Source organism: Hyla sarda, chromosome 10 (assembly GCF_029499605.1).
Source record: "Hyla sarda isolate aHylSar1 chromosome 10, aHylSar1.hap1, whole genome shotgun sequence".
Taxonomy (NCBI): Eukaryota; Metazoa; Chordata; class Amphibia; order Anura; family Hylidae; genus Hyla; species Hyla sarda.
Window position 1 is genome coordinate 90,676,593 of NC_079198.1, and position 11,410 is coordinate 90,688,002.

The following is an 11,410-nucleotide window of genomic DNA, read 5'->3' on the forward strand; positions in this document are numbered from 1 at the left end:
CAGGTAATGGATCAGAAGAATTTTTTTTTTAATTAATATCTTACTGTATGCATATCTGATGCCAGTGAGCCATAAATGGTGGCCAGGATGTAGCTTATTTATTTATTTTTAACAAAGGGGACCATGATATGAACTGGCATGGAACTGTGTTTTTTTTCTTAGACAGATGCTAATAACTATGTTATGTATTATTATTATTATTATTATTATTATTATTATTATTATTATTATTATGTAAGGCTAAAGCTAATATGGTCCCACTGAAAGGCTAATAAACTATTTGTAAATTCCGGTTTGTAAAAGTCAATCTTTGCTACAGAAAGCAAGACATGCTTGCACTTACTTAGATTTTACAGGACATGTTGACATTTGCTCGCACTTAATAAGGCTTAGTGAGGTCTTGTTATGTGCATCTCCAGTATTGACGGTATGGATTTGTATCCTCGTTTGAGACAAAAAATAAATAAAATGTTTTTCTTACAAATTTAAAAATGCTACCTTATAAAAGATTCTAGTACAGGACCCAATGTTATCACAGCTATCGTTACACTGTTATACCTCTATAAACTGTGCACTTATAGTTTTAAGATACTGTCACCGTGATGTATGAAGGCTGCTGAGACACAGAAGTGCTGGAGAGGATTAACTTGAGGCCTTGGATAAATGAAAAAAAAAAATGTATGTAATATAGACGTGCAGCTCTCATCTGCTTTCAGATAAACACATACAATGTTACATAAATAAAGAAAAAAACTAAAATAAACATATATATATATATATGTATATATTATTTTACAGATTGTTAAGAAACAGAGCAAATGCTAAATTATCTGGAAATAACAAAAAAAAATGTCCTTGGAATATGCAATTTTTAGGGTCTGGATTATCGTCTACTATGCAGAGTAGTGTTCTCCAACCTTTTGTTTTCCAGTTGTGGAAAAACAGAAGAATCTCCCATCAAAGGGTCCCTGAGTGCCCGATGAAGTAGTGTTGGATGATTTGAGGTCTATATAATATAAATGGTACTGTGTTGTTTACCAGAAGGGTTTGTCATGCAAACTCATCATAATTTTGTTACACAATAGCATACAGGTATGAGTATCTGATCCATGGATGGAACCACTGCAGCCCCCACCATCTATAAAAATAAAGTGGTGCTCAGACTTGCAAGGGCTGTGGCTTCATTTGTGGGACTGACCATGATAGCTAAGTACAGCTACGGTATATATCTATAATTTGGAGACATATTTCTTGTGTTTTATTAAATATTTTCAGGTCAATGGTGTTGCTCTGTTTCCCGAATTGCAGCAGTAGGTTTTTTTGTGACATATTTCTCTTAGGATTTTCTTTAGGACCTAAAAATAATAATAAATGCCAGATAAAAAAAAAAAAAAAAAACATTTCTTTGCAGACTAGAAACATGATTGACAGATTTACTCAAACAGTGCTAGTGGCAATCATACAGAAGTATGCGGCTGTCAGATGTGGCTGTCAAACACTTTACATCCTGTATTCTACTGCTAAAACACAGTAAGATTTCTTCCTACCACTGCTCATGTTGTGCCTGTATATATGAGTTATGGGGCACAGCAGCTGGCACTGTTAACCCTTTAAGGACCACGGACGTATGCGTATGTCCTGGCTCCCTGGTACTTAAGGACTAAGGATGTACGCATACGTCCGTGGAAATTTCAGTCCCCGCCACGTGCCGGGCGGGGACCAGACCAAGATGACTGCTGATAATCTATCAGCAGGCATCCCGTGCAAATGCCAAGGGGGGTCCTGAGACCCCCCCATGTTGGCGATCGCCACAAATCACCGGTGAATTCCGGGTCATGCGGGTCTCCGGTGACCCGGTGACCTGGAAAATAATGGGGATCAGGGTTGTCCAAGACACCCACGATCCCCCTGAAGGGATAGGAGTGAGGTGGCAATGGTGCCACCCTTCCTATCCCTGTTATTTGTCGATCAGAAGCGATCGACCAATAGCAGATCAGGGGCGGGGGGGGGGGGTTAACATTCGGGTCCCCCGTCCTGCCCATCCACAGTAGGTTGGGCAGAACGGGAACGGGGAACCGATGGAGAATGGCGCCGAAGGTCCACTTACCCATCAGCGTCGGCAGTGGGCGACGATCGGTGGCAGCAGCGGACAACGATTGGCAGCAGAAGAGGACGGCGATGCGGCTCCCTGGATCCTATGGAAGCCAGTGAGTTGCCTAGCAACATCTGGAGGGCTACAGTCTTTGACCACCCTCCAGATGTTGCAAAACTACAACTCCCCCCCCCCCCAATAAAAATGAAAAACTTATCGTACGGCAGTGTTTCCAAAATGGAGCCTCCAGCTGTTGCAAAACAACAACTTCCAGCATTTCTGGACAGCCACTGACTGTCCAGGCATGCTGGGAGTTTAGCAACAGCTGGAGGCACCCTGTTTGGGAATCACTGGCATAGAATACCCCAATGTCCACCCCTATGCAATCCCTAGTTTTGTCCTCACATGCGCATGGCACTCTCTCACTTCGGAGCCCTGTCGTATTTCAAGGAAACAGTTTAGGGCCACATATGGGGAATTACTGTACTCGGGATAAATTGCACTACAAATTTTTATTTTTTCTCCTTTTACCTCTTATGAAAAGGAAAAGTTGTGGGCTACACCAGCCTGTTGGTGTAAAAAAATGTAAATTTTTACATTAACATGCTGGTGTTGCCACATACTTTTTATTTTCACAAGCGGTAAAAGGAGAAAAAGACCCCCAAAATTTGTAACGCAACTTCTCCTGAGTATGGAAATACCCCATATGTGGGCGTAAAATGCTCTGCGGACACACAACAAGGCTCAGGAGTGAGAGCGCACTATGTACATTTGAGGCCTAAATTGGTGATTTGCACATGGGTGGATGGTTTTACAGTGGTACTGACATAAACGCAAAAAAATAAATACCCGCATGTGACCCCATTTTGGAAACTACACCCCTAACGGAATGTAATAAGGGGTATAGTGATCCTTAACACCCCACAGGTGTTTTAAGAATCTTCATTAAAGTTGGATGGGAAAATGAAAAAAAATTGTTTTTCACTAAAATGCTGGTGTGACCCTAAATTTTTAATTTTCGCAAGGGAAAATAGGAAAAAATTGTAACCCCATTTCTTCTGCGTAAGAACATACCCCATATGTGGATGTAAAAGTGCTCTGCTGGCAAACTACAATGCTCAGAAGAGAAGGAGCGCCATTGGGCTTTGGGAGAGAACATTTGTCTGGAAATGAAGGCCAAGTGTGTTTACAAAGCCCCCATAGTTCCAGAACAATGGACCCCCCCACATGTGACCCCATTTTGGAAACTACACACCTCATGTAATGTAATAAGGGGTACAGTGAGCATTTAAGCCCCACAGGTGTCTGACATATTTTTGGAACAGTGGTCCGTGAAAATGAAAAATATAATTTGCACAGCCCACTGTTCCAAAGATCTGTCATATGCCAGTGGGGTGTAAATACTCACTTCACCCCTTATTAAATTATGTGAGGTGTGTAGTTTCCAAAATGGGGTCACATGTGAGGGGTTCCACTGTTCTGGGAGGGGGGGGGGGCTTTGTAAACGCACATGGCCCCTGACTTCCATTCCAAACAAATTATCTCTCTAAAAGCTCAATGGCGCTCCTCCTCTTTAGAGAATTGTAGTGTGCCAGCAGAGCACTTGATGTCCATGCATGGGGTATTCCCATACTCAGAAGAAATGGGGTTACAAATTTTGGGGGTCATTTTCTCCTATTACCCCTTGTAAAAATGTAACATTTGGGGAAAAAAATTCATTTTTATGAAATTTTTTTTCTCATCCAAGTTTAACAAAAAGATGTCAAACAACTTTTAGGTGTTAAGGCTCACTTTACCCCTTGTTACGTTCCTTGAGGGGTGCAGTTTCCAAAATGGTATGCCATGTGGGGGTGTTTCTGGCACCATAGAGGCTTCCTAAATGCGACATGCCCCCCAAAAACCAATACAGCAAAATATGCGTTCCAAAAGCCAAATGTGACTCCTTCTCTTCTGAGCATTGTAGTTCACCCGAAGAGCATTTTACGTCCTAACACGGGGTATTTCCATACTCAGAAAAGATCGGATTACAAATTTTTGGGGCATTGTCTCCCACTACTCTTTGTAAAAATGGTAAATTTGGGGGGGAAAAACACTTTAGTGAAATCATTTATTTTTTTCATTTACACATCCAACTTTAACGAAAAGTCGTCAAACATCTGTGGGGTGTTAAGGCTCACTGTACCCCTTGTTACGTGCCTTGAGGGGTGTAGTTTCCAAAATGGTATGCCTTGTGGGGGATTTTCTACTGTTCTGGCACCATAGGGGCTTCCTAAATGCGGCATGCCTCCAAAAAAAACTTTTCATCAAAATTCACTCTCCAAAATCCCATTGTGGCTCCTTCCCTTCTGAGCCCTCTACTGTGCCCGCCGAACACTTGTCCTACACATTTCCTTACTCGAGAGAAATTGGGTTACAAATTTTTTTTTCTTCTATTACCCCTTGTAAAAAGATTTTGAATTTTCTCCTTCACTTTGCTGCTATTCCTGTGAAACACCTAAAGGGTAAACACACTTACTGAATGTCATTTTGAATACTTTGATGGGTGCAGTTTTTATAATGGGGTTATTTGTGGGGTATTTCTAATAAGAAGGCCCTTCAGATCCACTTCAAAACTGAACTGGTCCCTGAAAAATTCAGATTTAGAAAATTTTGTGGAAAATTGCTCCTGAACTTTGAAGCCCTCTGATGTCTTCCAAAAGTAAAAGCATGTCAACTTTATGAGGCCAACATAAAGTAGACATATTGTATATGCGAATCAATATATAATTTATTTGGAATGTCTATTTTTCTTACAAGCAGAGAGCTTCAAATTTAGAAAAATGCTTAATTTAAATTTTTTCATCAAATTTTGAATCTTTCACCAAGAAATGATGCAAGTATCGACAAAATGTTACCACTAACATAAAGTAGAATATATCACGAAAAAAACTATCCCAGAATCAGAATGAAAAATAAAAGCATCCCAGAGTTATTAATGCTTAAAGTGACAGTGTTGTGCAAAAAACGCTCTGGTCCTACAGTGAAAATTGGCTTGCTCCTTAAGGGGTTAAAGGTGCCCTCTGGTTGTCACTCTAAGAAAGGCAACAAGCCTATCTCTGTCATGGGGGAGCAATTACTGGTACTCTTTAGAGGAATATTTAGGATTGGCACTTATAAAGAGGCATTCTGACTGGTTCTCATATGGGGCAGTGGCTATGACTTCAATGGCCTAATTTTGTTTGCCATTTTTCTCAATGTATTTTAGCTACAGTATGTGGGCAAATTTTACAGGTTTGCAATGTGGGCAAGAGCTTGTCTCACTGTTTCTTTCAATACCTTTGTCCTTTTTCACTTCTCCAATGTCCACATGTCGTTCTTTTGCAGGCTTCCTCCTAGTAATATTACTTGCCTTCTGTGTCTACTTACATTGTATTATTACAGGTAGGCGAACAATGTTTTTGTTTATTGCGAATAAAGATACAAGTTTAAAGGGTTATTTCCATCTGGAATATTTTTGGCACATCCACAGGATATACCATTAAAGGGGTACTCTGGCGGAAAACTTTTTTTTTTTTAATGAACTGATGCCAGAAATTTAAACAGATTTGTAAATTACTTCTATTAAAAAAAAAAATATTTGTCCTTCCAGTACTTATTAGCCGCTGTATGCTACAGAGGGAATTCTTTTCTTTTTGAATTTCTTTTTTTGTCTTGTCCACAGTGCTCTCTGCTGACACCTGATGCCCTTATCATGAACTGTCCAGAGCAGGGGAAAATCCCCATAGCAAACATATGCTGCTCTGGACAGTTCCTGACACGGCAGATAGCACTGTGGACAAGACAAAAAAGAAATTAAAAAAGAAAATAATTTCCTCTGTAGCATACAGCTGCTAATAAGTATTGGAAGGACAAATATTTTTTAATAGAAGTAATTTACAAATCTGTTTAAATTTCTGGCACCAGTTCATAAAAAAAAAAAAAAAAAAAGTTTACCACCGAAGTACCCCTTTAATATCCCCTAGATGCACATCCCACCTCTGGGAATTTACATGTTACTTAAAAATGAGGTCTCCCTGACTACTTATGATCTACTTGTGCCTGCTTGAGGAGTTTTGGCAATCAAAACAGCTGGGCAGGCTGCTTTATGCAACTTACATAACTCCTACTGACTGTAATGGGAGTTGAATAAACAGTATAGCAGCAGTAGGTACACTAGTTCTGTAACTCCTGTAGTTAAGAAAGAAAGCTAAGTATTACTGCTGACTTAACCTGTGAGTCTGACTCTTTTATTTTATTTTGAATTCCTGTTGTTATATGTAAACGTTGAAACAGAATTCTTGAATAAACTTTGACTTTGAAAAAAAATAAAAAATAAAATAAATAAAAATTAAAAATCAAAGCTCACTGTGCTACGATGTTAATGTAACTATCAATAAAGTCAAAGGGAGTTACACAAAGAGTATGGATATTCTTGGCTTTTGACCACCTCCGGCAGTTGCAAGCAGAATGGAGGAGCAAGGGATCTCCAAATGGATGCAAGAAGGTGGAACATGGATCTAAAGGACATTTAAATATGTCATAAATATGTCACCTAGCTTTCCATAGCCATCCTAACAGGAAATTTTTTCACTTGCATTTTTTTTTCCACCTGCATATACAAACGTAGCTCTAGACTGTGCTTTGAAAATGGCCTGATACGGGAACTAGCCCTATTACTTCTCTGCACAAAATAGAGCCATAATTCAGTCAATTCAGTGTGCATAAGCCTTACCTGAAATATATTGTTCAAGTTATAATGTGCTAATAACTAGCCCATAATCTTCATGAGAATTGTTATACAAATTTGACAAATACAAGAATTGTGACACTGAGTTTAATAAAAACCTGAAAAGTGGTATCGAGGGACAGGTACTTTCATTTAAACATGACACCAACATATTTGGGGAAGACATCTGGTAATGCTTAAGATATATAATTAGAAAATCCAATTCTGCAGATGATGTTTCCATGGGGGATTATGGCGATATTATGTCACCAGCCATTCACAAAATATTCATTACATTTCTGTGCATTATGACAATTACAAGGCATCTTCTTTTTTGAGTAATCTACTATTATATTTAAAGAAATTTTAAGTGAATCATTTCAATTACCTGGATTTCAGTTTTGATGACCAATAAAATGGGCTCTCAGTGTAATTTGAGTTACAACCATAGACAAACACAATCTAACTAAACCAATAGCGCACAAGCAATTATACCATCCATGTCTTTTGTTTTCAGCATAACAAGTAAACCTTCACAGTGAAGGGAAAAATTTAGTCAGCCTTTCAATATTTTAACAGTAGTCAGCTCCTGCGGCTGAAAATTCTGACCAATGTCTCCATACAAATGTGTTTCAGTTCATCAACATTTCTTGGTTACATTGCTTCCACTGCTTTTTTTGGGGTCATGTCACAACACCTTGATAGGGTTAGGAGTTAAATGATCACTGTTGTTTCAAACACCTTCCCTCCATTTCATAGCCAATATGATTCCTAACATATATTTTTGTAAATTACTATACTGACCAAAAAGGACTCCTTACCAAAGAAAAAAGGCTCAAAGGTTTTGGCCACTTGGTGTCTCACTTCTCTGCAATGACCTGTCAATTGCCTGTTGTCAGGGGAAATCTGTCTCTAGTAACAGCTTGATTAGAACAAATTACAGAAAGTAGGCATATCATACACTTGAGCAGGTATCCTAACAGATATCCAGCAGTGTTTGCAGCTCTTAAGTTGACAAATTCCCTTTATATTCACGGTATAATATCCTAACATAAATCACTAGTAGCACTATGTACAGCTACGTTTCCAAAAAATTGGTCAATCCACAAAAAGGAATAATGGTGATAATACTAAATTGTCTACATCAGCAACATATGACAAGAGTAAAGGGAAATAAAATATCAGATCATCACAAAATCCAGTATGTAAGTCTTTATTTACCAATTTGTGAGTTGCATGCATGGAGCCTATATAGAGGTGCACTAAACTACTGTGGCTCCTTACTATAGAGCCTTTTCTACTTCAAAAGATGTCATATAATGCAATCCAATGGAACATAGCACAATCATTTTGTCACATTCATGCAAAGTCTGACAAAAAAGTCTGCATGCCTCTGTATGAAAACCACGGCATGTGGCATCTGGCATAAAGTAGGACCCAATTGACTTTAATAAGCTCCGTATTTTGCCTCTGTACAACCTGGCACTTGTACAGAGCCATAATACAGTAATATTCATGAGCTCTGAAAGAGAAATATTTTATTTATAGTTGTGGCCACAGAAATCGGTATTTAATTGCCATAGTCTATATATTCAAAGTACACTCACCTATAAAGAATCAAATACTTTACCTCTGACTTCAAGGTGACTTGTTTAAGTGCCTTTATGTTCTAGCCTTTCATCATTAAAAGCAGATAAAAAGAGTATCAATTATAAATGGGTAATTAGAAAACGTAATAGTCTCCTAATGACATCTGTAAAATAGGTTTTCTGCAATTCTGCTCCATTGAAAAAAGTGTGCTAAATAAGCTGCATGAAAGGCATCACTCCAGACAACTAGCACCTTCTCTTCATAAGTGATGGGCAAGAACCCTGAAACAGCTGTCTACAGTGGAGAATCTGGAGAGTCATGTGTTAAAGTGTGTCTAATACATTGTTCATTGACTTACAGGGTAGCTACCTACTGTAAATATGGCACTAGAAATACATTTTTGCCTTCTTTTTCACCATAAAGCATTACCTGTAAGTCTCCATATACCTGATGGGTCTCTTTAGTAAGTGTAATGACCCACAACTGGTTAAAGTTGTGGGTGACAGATGAACACTTGTGTTTTGTTTTTTTCCACATCAGAATTTTTATTTTTAATTTATATGTATTATTCTATGAGTCTATATTTGTGCTAGAGAGTACCCATAGGTCATAGTCATATCTTCAGTTTCAAGGAACAAATCAGGCAACACTCTATATAGGGACCAATTCATGTCCTGATACAGACCCGAATGTTTAGTCCAAGTTTATTTAGTCAGTGATACGTTGCAACAAGCACCTCTACTCTGCACACACTAGAAAACCCTTGCAGAGCTTACAGCCTGAGAGTTGGGAAACAAACTGTTAATGCTGTTTAACAGCTTTTTTTTAATTTTATTTTTTTTATAGTTGCATGGCCCCTTTTTCTCACTTTACTGTGTCTGGTATCTGATTCTGCACCTACAACCAACATTTAGGTCATCCTGACCACAATAACCAGCCCACATTACATTGGGATGTGCCCTGCTATTGTACCAACATGTGGAGCCCTCCATTGAGAAAAGATGTGTGCACCTTGGGAGGGTTACATGGGACTGCCACACCACTTGCAGTACTATTGAAATCTTAGGAGTACTACAGGTCCAGGCCAGGTCCAGGCATATACCCCATTGGGTCACCACATAAGAACTAGTACTCCCTCTCCTGAGTACATCAAATAGTCACCTCTCTAGTCAACCTATACCCTGCAATGTCAAGAACCCCCAAAACACATGGTCTGCAGAGGGGTGTATCTTACTTTTATGGCTGTTTGATAAGTCAGACATTGACATGCAGAGTAGATGTCTAAAAGTGACACTAGAGGTACAGTCTTCTTCCATCTTCTTCACCAAGTTCTAAAATAGAGTAGAGTGCATCATAGGGCATTACTAGATACTAGCAGAATGGGGGGATTGGTAAAATGTAAGCCACTTACCCGATTATGTTGTACTTTCTAGGCACAACATTAGTGTAGGAACTTCAAACAGACTTCATTGGCTGAAACTCCCTCAGCAATGGTGGATAGGAGAAGCTGTGGACAGAATACAACAGGGACATTCAATGTGGTGCATGATTGTGATTGGGACATTGCATGATTGTGGTGGGACATTGCTGCGGCCAGTAATTGAATGATGTGCAATAGGTAAAGTTGTAAACCCTTTTCCCCTCCTCTTTAACTAGTATCCTGAAGAATTCTTATAAAAGTTTTGATGCCACTTGGCAACCGTAGATAAAATATTTAGAAGATTCCCACTAGACTCCTTCTTTTATTTTATTCTTATATATTTAGGGTTATTCACCCCAAAGACCCCCCACTTCCCCAGTATGTGTTGTTAGTCTTCCCTTATGTTTCTGTCTCTGCCCTATTACTTTTCTGGAATTTCCGGGAGTTGTGATTAGAGATGAGCGAATTTACAGTAAATTCGATTCGTCACGAACTTCTCGGCTCGGCAGTTGATGACTTATCCTGCATAAATTAGTTCAGCTTTCCTAGGACTGTATCCACCTCTTCCAGCCCACCGGAGCACCTGAAGGCTGAACTAATTTATGCAGGATAAGTCATCAACTGCCGAGCTGAAAAGTTCGTGACAAATCGAATTTACTGTAAATTCGCTCATCTCTAGTTGTGATACTTGTACTTGTACCTTAATAGCTTGGTGGTTACTGTTGTTTGCTCAATAATAGTGGGTGGGGAATTAATCCTCCAATCTTGGTCTTCCATTCATGAAGTGGATAAACACTGAGTGGGAGATTTATGAAAACCTGTGCAAAGGGAAAGTTGCCCAGTTGCCCATAGCAACCAATCAGATCGCTTCTTTCATTTTTAACAAGGCCTCTGCAAAAGGAAAGAAGCAATATGATTGGTTCCTATGGGCAACTGGGCAACTTTTCCTCTGCACAGGTTTTGATAAATCTCCCCCTAAATGATCTGTCCCTTTCTCACAAAGGCTTTGGTTTTCTGTACTTCATGCATGATGCCTCTCATAGTTGTATCTCCTTGTTAATGTTCTCAATTGTCCTGTATTCATCTGTTTTTCATTGATAACCTCTTAACATAACATAATAACATTTTTTAAAATAAAAACGCAATTCTTCAGAGTAGTGCAAGAGTTAAAGGGGTACTCCGGTGGAAAACAATTTATTTTAAATAAAATGGTGCCAGAATGATTTGTAAATTACTTCTATATAAAAATCTTAATCCTTCTAATACTTATCAGCTGCTGTATGCTCCACAGGAAATTATTTTCTTTTTGAATTTATTTTCTGTCTGACCACAGTGCTCTCTGCTGACACCTCTGTCCATATCAGGAACTGTACAGAGTACCAGCATTTTTCCATAGCAAACCTATCCTGCTTTGGACAGTTTCTGACATGGACAGATGTGTCAGCAGAGAGCACTGTGGTCAGACTGGAAAGAAATTCAAAAAGTAACGAACGTTCCCTGTAGTGAACAGCAGCTGATAAGTACTAGAAGGATTACAATTTTTTTTAATAGAAGTAATTTACAA

The 11,410-nt window shown here is 38.9% G+C and overlaps 1 long non-coding RNA gene across 2 annotated transcripts; it reads right to left on the bottom strand.

Moving 5' to 3' along the window:
• Nucleotides 1-272: 272 nt before the first annotated feature.
• LOC130294242 (uncharacterized) lies at nt 273-10,685 on the bottom strand. Of its 2 annotated transcripts, none has more exons than XR_008848448.1 (5): nt 10,547-10,685; nt 9,838-9,933; nt 9,661-9,757; nt 8,467-8,510; nt 273-654 (listed from the first exon to the last, which is right to left on the bottom strand). It is a non-coding gene; the product is annotated as an uncharacterized LOC130294242 (long non-coding RNA). The 2 variants fall into 2 exon arrangements; XR_008848449.1 differs by having other exon boundaries at nt 8,444-8,510.
• Nucleotides 10,686-11,410: the final 725 nt, after the last annotated feature.